This window comes from Carassius gibelio, chromosome A16 (genome assembly GCF_023724105.1).
Source record: "Carassius gibelio isolate Cgi1373 ecotype wild population from Czech Republic chromosome A16, carGib1.2-hapl.c, whole genome shotgun sequence".
Classification (NCBI taxonomy): domain Eukaryota; kingdom Metazoa; phylum Chordata; class Actinopteri; order Cypriniformes; family Cyprinidae; genus Carassius; species Carassius gibelio.
The window spans coordinates 15,951,538-15,963,958 of NC_068386.1; the positions used below are offsets into that span (position 1 = coordinate 15,951,538).

The window sequence follows — 12,421 nt, forward strand, 5'->3', positions numbered from 1 at the left end:
TATTTAGAAAGATAATGGTTTATCCTGTGTTGGCGGAGGTTTAATTTACCTTATCAGTATGATAGAATGGTGCACATTGAAATATTGTAAACAACTCACAGCAATATGTAAAGATGAAGTTTGAGGTAGTCCGCGCATGTAAATGATAATTGTTCATGTGGAGCAGAATTTACTCTGAACAGAGCCAATTCTGGGACACATGTACATAGCCTACAGTACACACACAGAAATAAATCGCACTGTTCCGCAAATAAAGCGCCAATCCAGGTACTGCCCTCTGATCAGCGAACCTCAACTGTGTGCTGTAAAGAGTTTATAAGGGTCCGTGTACGTTTTGATAGTTTGTTTTTTCGATTGAAACACAAAACAAAATAACGAGAAACCACCCGTTTTTCGTTTGTCGTTTCAAACCAAAATCAAAGAAACGGTAAAAAAAGAGCCGTTCTCCCGTTTTTGATTCTGAATCTAAAAACGAAAAATGACAAAACCAAAATCAAATAACGGTCCGATTTTGTTTTTTTGAAATTCCTTTTTCCATTTTTTCGTTTGAAGATCTACATTGAAATACAGACAGGTTGGCCACGTGACCCGGAAGTAATAGTAAATATGGCCTATCAAAATAAAAGCCAAGCTTTTAGAACGGTCATATTATGCAGCGCTAACGTTATACCAGAGTAACGTTAGAAGAAAAATCTATTAATAAATAGCCTTATATAAACCTGGACCGGAATAAATATGTTAGCAACAGTAGTTTATTACAGCTATTTAATATCGTGCCTATCCAGACATCACCAGTCACGTTTAATGAGCACATTGTTTGGCTCAATACAGTTGGTAATATAGGTTAACCTAAGAACTTATTGTGTGTGCAGAGTTGTTACTGTTAGCGCTATATTATATAATTAAATTTATATTTAATGTGGTTTCCACCGTAATGAATAACTGTTCCCCCTTTCTACCAGCAGGTGGCAGTATTTAAATGACTGACTGTATGGTGTCTTTGGTAACTGTTTTAAATCAAGATTACTGATACAGATGTATTTATTGTTGTTCATTGTATTTTGTTTTTATTTGCCTAGTTATCATCATCATCATCATCATTCACCCAGCCCAGAGTTAAACCTGCTTCTGTTTTAACCTGATTATAACACTGCACTGCTATCAGCTTCTTATAGCAGCTCAGACAACAAACTCACATCAGACATGTCCTAATCCTAATGTAGGCCATCTAGCCAAAATAATGATTTACCAGTGTGCTATATACTTTGTGAATCTTTCTTCTCTATACACATTCCAGTTTGTATAACATACAAAACTCTGATTGTGTCATGCCAGTGAAGAGAATCCATAAAAGTCTTAAAATTTACATAGCACATACATGCTTTCAAGGGCATTGCATGTACAATCAATGGCTGCAGAACATTTGTTAAGCCCTAAGGTAAGAACATTTTACAAGGTCCTCAAAAGAAAACCCCAAAACATAATTACATTACTAAAAACAGGCTGTCAACGCTGATTACATCAGCAATAACTGCAACAAAACGTTTCCAGTAACTTTTGATATGTCCTGCTTATTGACTTGGACGAATCTTTACCCATTCCTCTGTACAGAACAGCTTCAACTCTTGGATGTTGGTGGGTTTCCTCACATGAGCTGCTTGCTTCCTCATCCTTCCACAACATTTCAATCATTTTAAGGTCATAACTTTTGACTCTGCCTTTCCAAAACATTCACTTTATTCTTCTTTAAGGTAGGTGGGTATACTTTGTCACAATATAATATATATAATAGTATAAAGTATAAATTGAGTTTGTATCTCCCTTCTGGTACATAGCAGACATTATCAGGCTAATATAGAAGCAATTATAAAAATGGTAAACATAAATAAACTATGATCAGTGGAGCAGTGCTGAGGATGAACTATAGTTTAAGAGTCTGATAGCTTGGGGGGAAATGTTGCTCTGCAGTTGGTGCGGCAGCAGAAACTTCTATATCTCTTCCCAGAAGGCAGCAGGATGAACAGGCTGTGGCTGGGTGGGTACTGTCCTGTTGCAATGGCATATTGGATTTTAATATTTGTATCAATATAAGTGTGATGTAGCTTCAGTGAAGATGTAACCAGCAAAAAAAATATATATATATATATGGATGTTACTGTCATACAATATAGAAAAAGAGGCTTAGAACTACAGAGATATATAGGGGATACATGGGAATGTTTAGAAATATCATTACTATGACTAAAATTTTTATTAAAATGTAATTATTGTAGTCAATGGGAATATATAACTATTAACACACTGAAACACTAACAAGTGAAATGAGACAGAGGAAAATTGCTTGAGACAACTGTTGAAATATTTGTTGAAAAATATTCTGAATCTTGCAGATGTGATGGAAAACCCAGTTGTGGCACCGTGCTGCCGCAGCCTCGTTGGATGCCGGGTCTGCGTTGAGCAGTGGGCAACTACCTCGCCGCACTGCCCAAAATGCAGGGACGAGATGTTCCAAGAAAAAAAAAATTTAAATTACAGGGATGGGGGAGATTGTGAATGTTTTGAAAGACACTATTAGTTAGGAGATTGTTTTAGTTAGTTTTTATTTTAGGTTTAGGTTTTAAGTTAAGTCAAATGGTTAAGTTTGGTTATGTTCATCTGTTATGTTATTTTATGCAATTAATAAATTGTTCAATTTTATTTTCTATTACTCTCACTTGCAGAACTCCTTTTGTTGTATTCATTTTATGTTATTTTATGCAAATAATAAATTAATATAAATATTTTAATAAAATAAATTATGTTCACTTTCATGACATACTGCTTGTTGTCTATTATAACACAGTAGAACCACACACCCAACTGGACTGAAGGCCTATATGTGAGACATGTTTTTAAATTTGTGAGTGTTACAGTCAACTAAAACTTCACGCAGTATAATAGCACATGTAAATCAGACAATCAAACATGAGGAGAAAGAGCTCATTTTATTGAGTAGGCTAATGCCTTAAGCAGCTGTGCTAGGAAACGTGATTTGTGAAAGCACAGTTGTAATGAAAATAATGGAAAGTGTTTTAATTACAGAACATAAAGCAATATCTCCATGACAGTAGCTCGCACAAAGCAGACACAGTGCGACACCTACTGGTGTCTGTAATCGTTTTGAACTGCCCTTGATTTTAAACTTCGTTGGATTATTAACGTTACATGGAGGACTGAGAACCTTCACATATGTCGTTTTTTATTGTATTATAAACAAACTACTATCACTATTAGTTAACTAGCCAGTTCAATACATTTATATTAACACTTTATAACGTGAGCGAGGTAACAGCGTGTCCTTGGGCTTTTTGAAAATAGATATGATGCGTTAGGATAAAATTATATTTGAGGACAATGGTCCGTGTACGTTTTGATAGTTTGTTTTTTCGATTGAAACACAAAACAAAATAACGAGAAACCACCTGTTTTTCGTTTGTCGTTTCAAACCAAAATCAAAGAAACAGTAAAAAAAGAGCCGTTCTCTCGTTTTTGGTTCTAAATCCAAAAACGAAAAATGATAAAACCAAAATCTAATAACGGTCCGATTTTGGTTTTTTGAAATTCCTTTTTCCATTTTTTCGTTTGAAGATCTACATTGAAATACAGACAGGTTGGCCACGTGAGCCGGAAGGAATAGTAAATATGGCCTATCAAAATAAAAGCCAAGCTTTTAGAACGGTCATAATATGCAGCGCTAACGTTATACGAGAGTAACCTTAGAAGAAGAAAAATCTATTAATAAATAGCCTTATATAAACCTGGACCGGAATAAATATGTTAGCAACAGTAGTTTATTACAGCTATTTAATATCGTGCCTATCCAGACATCACCAGTCACGTTTAATGAGCGCATTGTTTGGCTCAATACAGTTGGTAATATAGGTTAACCTAAGAACTTATTGTGTGTGCAGAGTTGTTACTGTTAGCGCTATATTATATAATAAAAATTTATATTTAATGTGGTTTCCACCGTAATGGATAACTGTTCCCCCTTTCTACCAGCAGGTGGCAGTATTTAAATGACTGACTGTATGGTGTCTTTGGTAACTGTTTTAAATCAAGATTACTGATACAGATGTATTTATTGTTGTTCATTTTATTTTGTTTTTATTTGCCTAGTTATCATCATCATCATCATCATCATTCACCCAGCCCAGAGTTAAACCTGCTTCTGTTTTAACCTGATTATAACACTGCACTGCTATCAGCTTCTTATAGCAGCTCAGACAACAAACTCACATCAGACATGTCCTAATCCTAATGTAGGCCATCTAGCCAAAATAATGATTTACCAGTGTGCTATATACTGTGTGAATCTTTCTTCTCTATACACATTCCAGTTTGTATAACATACAAAACTCTGATTGTGTCATGCCAGTGAAGAGAATCCGTACAAGTCTTGAAACTTTATATAGCACATACATGCTTTCAAGGGCAATGCATGTACAATCAATGGCTGCAGAACATTTGTTAATCCCTAAGGTAAGAACATTTTACAAGGTCCTCAAAAGAAAACCCCAAAACATAATTACATTACTAAAAACAGGCTGTCAACGCTGATTACATCAGGAATAACTGCAACAAAACGTTTCCAGTAACTTTTGATATGTCCTGCTTATTGACTTGGACGAATCTTTGCCCGTTCCTCTGTACAGAACAGCTTCAACTCTTGGATGTTGGTGGGTTTCCTCACATAACCTGCTTGCTTCCTCATCCTTCCACAACATTTCAATCATTTTAAGGTCATAACTTTTGACTCTGCCTTTCCAAAACATTCACTTTATTCTTCTTTAAGGTAGGTGGATATATTTTGTCACAATATAATATATATAATAGTATAAAGTATAAATTGAGTTTGTATCTCCCTTCTGGTACATAGCAGACATTATCAGGCTAATATAGAAGCAATTATAAAAATGGTAAACATAAATAAACTATGATCAGTGGAGCAGTGCTGAGGATGAACTATAGTTTAAGAGTCTGATAGCTTGGGGGGAAATGTTGCTCTGCAGTTGGTGCGGCAGCAGAAACTTCTATATCTCTTCCCAGAAGGCAGCAGGATGAACAGGCTGTGGCTGGGTGGGTACTGTCCTGTTGCAGTGGCATATTGGATTGTAATATTTGTATCAATATAAGTGTGATGTAGCTTCAGTGAAGATGTAACCAGCAAAAAAAATAAAAAAATAAATATGGATGTTACTGTCATACAATATAGAAAAAGAGGCTTAGGACTACAGAGATATATAGGGGATACATGGGAATGTTTAGAAATATCATTACTATGACTACAATTTTTATTAAAATGTAATTATTGTAGTCAATGGAAATATATAACTATTAACACACTGTAACACTAACAAGTGAAATGAGACAGATGAAAATTGCTTGAGACAACTGTTGAAATATTTGTTGAAAAATATTCTGAATCTTGCAGATGTGATGGAAAACCCAGTTGTGGCACCGTGCTGCCGCAGCCTCGTTGGATGCCGGGTCTGCGTTGAGCAGTGGGCAACTACCTAGCCGCACTGCCCAAAATGCAGGGACAAGATGTTCCAAGAAAAAAAAAAATTTAAATTACAGGGATGGGGGAGTTTGTGAATGTTTTGAAAGACACTATTAGTTAGGAGATTGTTTTAGTTAGTTTTTATTTTAGGTTTAGGTTTAGGTTTTAAGTTAAGTTAAATAGTTAAGTTTGGTTATGTTCATCTGTTATGTTATTTTATGCAATTAATAAATTGTTCAATTTTATTTTCTATTACTGTCACTTGCAGAACTCCTTTTGTTGTATTCATTTTATGTTATTTTATGCAAATAATAAATTAATATAAATATTTTAATAAAATAAATTATGTTCACTTTCATGACATACTGCTTGTTGTCTATAATAACACACTAGAACCACACACCCCACTGGACTGAAGGCCTATATGTGAGACATGTTTTTAAATTTGTGAGTGTTACAGTCAACTAAAACTTCACGCAGTATAATAGCACATGTAAATCAAACAATCAAACATGAGGAGAAAGAGCTCATTTTATTGAGTAGGCTAATGCCTTAAGCAGCCGTGCTAGGAAACGTGATTTGTGAAAGCACAGTTGTAATGAAAATAATGGAAAGTGTTTTAATTACAGAACATAAAGCAATATCTCCATGACAGTAGCTCGCACAAAGCAGACACAGTGCGACACCTACTGGTGTCTGTAATCGTTTTGAACTGCCCTTGATTTTAAACTTCGTTGGATTATTAACGTTACATGGAGGACTGAGAACCTTCACATATGTAGTTTTTGTTTGTATTATAAACAAACTACTATCACTATTAGTTAACTAGCCAGTTCAATACATTTATATTAACACTGTATAACGTGAGCGAGGTAACAGCGTGTCCTTGGGATTTTTGAAAATAGATATGATGCGTTAGGATAAAATTATATTTGAGGACCAACACAAGTTTTACGAGGGTGTCAATCGAATGGCAAAGACGAGATAGGGACTGATATTTTGATGGCGGAATCCCAATCTCCCTCATTATTAGTAACGTTATTAGGCCTACGCATGACGTCACGTGGGAATTCACGTTGAATCGCTGTCCATTACGGTGGAAACCACATTAAATATAAATTTAATTATATAATATAGTGCTAACAGTAACAACTCTGCACACACAATAAGTTATTAGGTTAACCTATATTACCAACTTATAAAACGTTTGTAAAAAGCTTGGCTTTTATTTTGATAGGCCATATTTACTATTCCTTCCGGCTCACGTGGCCAACCTGTCTGTATTTCAATGTAGATCTTCAAACGAAAAAATGGAAAAAGGAATTTCAAAAAACCAAAATCGGACCGTTATTTGATTTTGGTTTTGTCATTTTTCGTTTTTGGATTTAGAACCAAAAACGAGAGAACGGCTCTTTTTTTACTGTTTCTTTGATTTTGGTTTGAAACGACAAACGAAAAACAGGTGGTTTCTCGTTATTTTGTTTTGTGTTTCAATCGAAAAAACAAACTATCAAAACGTACACGGACCGACAATCAGGGTATCTTCCGTCCATTCCAAATCCGTTTCAAATTAAAAAACAGAAAACGAAAAACTCAAGAGGATTCAAATGAGAGAACATGAATTAAATAACGAGAAATGGAAAGATGGCTCGTTTATTCGTTATTCCATCTAGGTTAACAAACGGAAAATGAGTTTTTGACTTGATTTCTCATTTTGTCGTTTGGGGATTAAAAAACGGCTTATGGCTTCAATATTTCATTCGCACTTGTGGGCGGAGCTGAAACGCTCCTTTCATCTGATTGGTCGGATCGCTCCGCCTTCAACTCGGGCTCCTCAGTCTTTCAGAATAAGAGTCTTACAAGAGCAATATCTGAAACCAGATGTAGACACATAATTCGCGTTGTTGCGACTTGCAAGTCACCCCTTTAAATTATTTCTAGGTTATACTATTGTATGAATATTGTCCCACTGTAAATACAGTGCAAATAGTTCTGTCTCCTTGGATAAAAGTGAAGTGGAAATAAAAATCAATAATAGACTGAACATTTCCATGATAATATGTCTGTAACATTTACCACTCTCATCTTTTAAGTCTAATGGCACTAGGTAGGTGTGTGTGACATTAATAATTAATTGTGGAAATTAATATAGTTACATTTATTAAATAAATTAGAATTATTAGTTTTATTACAGACAAAATTGAATGATGTTTCTCTTTTAGTCGTCTTTGTTGGCCTTGAGAAAGCCAACATATATTTGAACATTATTATCATTTATTATGAGAGTAATTGACAACGACTAAAATTTTATTGTTTCACCAAATTCAGCTCAGATCTTCAGACTCGTTTGACTCGTTGCTGTAACTGGTCAGACTTTTTTATTCTCAAAAAATCCTAGTGACTTTCATTATCTGAGCGATGAAGGTCTTACACTTAAGGTCCACTAGAGGGGGAGACAGGATTTCTGTTTATGTAAGTTTAAATGACAGATAAATACATGAATTTCATGTGTACTACCATGAATATGCCATATCTGTGTAACACAGGTTCTTCAATGATAGATGGTGTGGTAGGGGGATATACCTTAGCTCAATGATAGCTGTATAATATAAAACAACATTAACTACTGCAGCTGGTACCAAATAAAAATGATTAAGTTTTGGAAAAACTGCAAGTCAAATGTACTTGCACAAATGACTTGCTGTTACATAATACCCCATATGCGTTGTTAGGGACGTTTTCGTCCACTAGGGGGTAAAGTTGAGTCTTATTTTGGCCACAACTTTCTCTGTGTTGCAGCTAATGGAATGATTGGTGACAAATCTTATTTTGACACTTATTTTGGGAAAATGCTTGAAATTTTTCAAAAACTCAACAGTATACTGTGGGTAAATTCACTAACCTTTTGTTATGTTTGGGATAAAACACCCACTAAATTAAAATGCTGTAAAAATGTCCTCAGATAAAGATTTTTTTTTTTTTTTTTGCATAAATCTATTAATCACCCTCAGTCCTGATCAAACCACCAAATGTTTAAAAAAAAAATCCAAGATTTTAACTCTTTAATTACCAAGTTCATAAATTATGTCACTGATTTGGGAAGAAAAAACACACACAAAATGACATATTTTCAATATAAAAAGTAATTTTGGACTGGATATTTTTTTTTACCTTTTATGACAGTCTTGGGCATGTCAAAGATTAGTAACTGTAGATTAGCTTTGATGTATTGTTAGTTTTGTGCAGCATTAGATTTTAATTTTTTCTCCCTCATTTATTGTTGGTGGCTGTTTTTGTCCCATTGACTTCCATTATACCAACATTTTTTGATTGCAAAGCCATGACACCATATAATCATGCACTCTTGATTGTTGGTGGTTTTCCCTGTTGGGAAGAGGTAACATTTGTTATTTTTACAGTTGATCACTAGGTGGGACCATTAACCCTTTAGGCCTGTGCAAAAAAAAAGGCTTAGTTTCTGGCCTGTATGTAGAGTTATATGGAGTTTAACAGCAAATTATAGTGTGTGTGTGTGTGTGTGTGTGTGTGTGTTTGAGAGAGAGAGAGAGAGAGAGAGAGAGAGAGAGAGAGTGTGGGAGAGACCTTTGTTTACTTAGCTTGATGTATCTGAAAAAATCCAAATATGCACCTCATGCTCTCAGAACTACATGGACTAAACAATAAAAAAAAGAAGTGTGTTTATGCACCTGCTGACTTTTGATGGTGAAAAGAACGGAGGGCCTATGTGTGAAATACTTGTCTTTTCTTGATGGTGAAGCCAGTTTAAAACCTTTAAATCTTATTAAAAAAAAACTACTTTGAACATAATTGATTATGGACCAAAATGCAATACCAACTTCAAATAAGCAGCAACTCGCTGGAGGGGTCAAGCTGCATAATCATTTCTAAAACTCTGGTTCAAGTCAAGCCCTTTCTCGTATTGCTTGCTGCTCTTCTCACCATCAAATGACCAGAAGGATGGCATGCAAGTGTTTAAATCCATGTACTGTTTTTGTTTAGTCTATACTTATCACCACCATTAAAAGGCAGCAGGTGCATAAATACACTTTTGTTTACTCCATGTAGTTCTGAGAGCTGAGGTGTACATTTAGATTTTCTCAAATACATCAAGGTAAGTGCGCAAAAGTCTCTCTCTCTCTCTCTCTCTCTCTCCTACACACATACACACAATATAATTTACTGTTATACTCCACATAACTCTATATACAAGTCAGAAACTAAGCTTTTTTTTGCACAGGCCTATCTAAAGGGTTGATGGTCCCACCTAGTGATCAACTGTAAAAAATAACAAATTTTAACTCTTCCCAACAGGGAAAACCACAAACAATCAAGAATGCATGATTATGTTTCATGGCTTTGCAATCAAAAATGTAATTATAATGGAAGTCAGTGAAAAAAAAACATCCACCAACAATAAATTAGGGGAAAAATTTTTTATCTAATGCTTATAGCAGTTTAATTGAGTGAATGTTTTCATCCCGAACATAACGAAAGGGTAGTGAATTTGAACAATGCACAAGGGATACATAATAATTTTTATTTGGCACCAGCCGCAATTAATGTTGACAGCTAGCAGGAGTGTGGTGGGGTGCGAGGTCTGTTTTGACCAATGGATGGAGACCTCAAGGCAGTGGCCTTAATGCTTATCTGAAGATTTGTCTTTATAGATTACAGTTTACATTGTACTTACTGAAGTACACCTCTGCATGCAGACACCCAACTGTACAAATTCATTTATAGATTTAAAACCCAGTCCTGAACCGGGAGAACCATGTTCTGCAGAGTTCAGTTCCAACACACTTGCTTGTACATTGCTACTGATCCTGAAGACCTTGCTTAGCTTAGGTGTGTTTATTTGGGGTAGCTAAACTTTGCAGGACACTGGCCATCCAAGAGGAGGACTGAGAGTCCTGACATTAGCATTTACATTCAGTGCATGTGATTTATCAACACTGAGTACATCTTAAAATGTACAGCTCATGAAAAATAAAAGTTCTAGATGGACAAACATTAAATGAAGAAACCAGTGTGAATAAAAAATATATTAAAATACATTTGGAGGTAGGTTGAAAAAGCCAGAATGGGAAGTTTTAAAGTACAGCTTGAAGTGTGAAGTTTATTCTTGTACACAAATATGGCATATTCATGGTAGTACACATGAAATTAATGTATTTATTTGCCATTTTACGTAAATAGAAATCCTGTCTCCCCCTCTAGTGGACATTAAGTGTAAGACCTTCATTGCTCAGATTATGAAAGTCACTAGGATTTTTTGAGAAGGAAATTTGGTGAAACATTAAAATTTTAGTCGTTGTCAATTACTCTCATAATAAATTATAATAATGTTCAAATATACGTTGGCTTTCTCAAGGCCAACAAAGAAGACTAAAAGAAAAACCATTCAATTTAGTATGTAATAAAACGAATATTGCTAATATATTTCATAAATTTAACTATAGTAATTTTCCCAATTAATTATTAATGTCACACACACCTACCTAGTGCCTTTTGACTTAAAAGATGAGAGTGGTAAATGTTACAGACATATTATCATGGAACTGTTCAGTCTATTATTGATTTTTATTTCCTCTTCACTTTTATCCAAGGAGACAAAACTATTTGCACTGTATTTACAGTGGGACAATATTCATACAATACTATAACCTAGAAATAATTTAAAGGCGTGACTTGCAAGTCACAGCAGCACGAATTATGTGCGCAGCAACATCTGACTCAAATATTATGTTAATTAACAGTGAGCGGTGGTTTCTAGACACTACTCTTATAAGACTCTTATTCTGAAAGAATGTAAGATCGAGTTGAAGGCGGAGCGATCCGACCAATCAGATGAAAGGAGCGTTTCAGTTCCGCCCACAAGTGCGAATGAAATATTGAAGCCATAAACAGCTTTTTAAACCCCAAACGACAAAATGAGAAATCAAGTCAAAAACTAATTTTCCGTTTGTTAACTTAGATGGAATAACGAATAAACGAGCCATCTTTCCATTTCTCGTTATTTAATTCATGTTCTCTCACTTGAATCCTCTTGAGTTTTTCGTTTTCTGTTTTTTAATTTGAAACGGATTTGGAATGGACGGAAGATACCCTGATTAGGGTATCTTCCGTCCATTCCAAATCCGTTTCCAATTAAAAATCAGAAAACGAAAGACTCAAGAGGGGTAATCAGGGTATCTTCCGTCCATTCCAAATCCGTTTCAAAATTCTTGAGTTTTTCGTTTTCTGTTTTTTAATTTGAAACGGATTTGGAATGGACGGAAGATACCCTGATTAGAAAAGTTCTTTGCGAATTCCGCTTCACGCGGACTTTAAGATAAATGTGTGCTCCCTAAAAACGCTAGTTTTCGATAGTTGATTGTTAAGATGATTGTTAGGTGACAAAATGACATCAGTAAAAAAAAAAAAAAAAAAACCTTGTGCTTGAGTCTCCATAGTTACACATGTGGTTTCCTGTGCTATGTGAAATAAGTAAATAACCTGCAGCGCAGACAGGAAATATTGCTGCATCACTGCAATAAATAAATAGATAAATAAATTGTTGATTACATTTTTCTAAGTAACCTGTAAGGTACACAGTTCTAGTAGGCTACATTGTGTGTCACTTTTTGTAGATACTTGTTTTGAATAGTTAAATATTATTAATTCAATACAACTAATTATATGTATTTTAATCTCACATCTGACATAATAAGAGAGACTGTAATTTCTATAAATTAGAGGACTAACTGTTTTGTTTCAGGTTGTTCCAGCATTTCTCTCCAAGCATCCAAAGGAGTTTTATTGACTGCCATAATGGAGAAAAATCTATGTATCCTTTATATACATCTAAAGGCCCGTTCA

At 34.8% G+C, this 12,421-nt stretch overlaps 1 long non-coding RNA gene across 1 annotated transcript; it reads left to right on the forward strand.

The window, feature by feature from the left end:
* Positions 1-323: 323 nt before the first annotated feature.
* LOC128030228 (uncharacterized) lies at positions 324-2,697 on the forward strand. The gene is made up of 2 exons (XR_008187854.1): positions 324-2,035; positions 2,391-2,697. It is a non-coding gene; the product is annotated as an uncharacterized LOC128030228 (long non-coding RNA).
* The last annotated feature ends 9,724 nt before the right edge of the window (positions 2,698-12,421 follow it).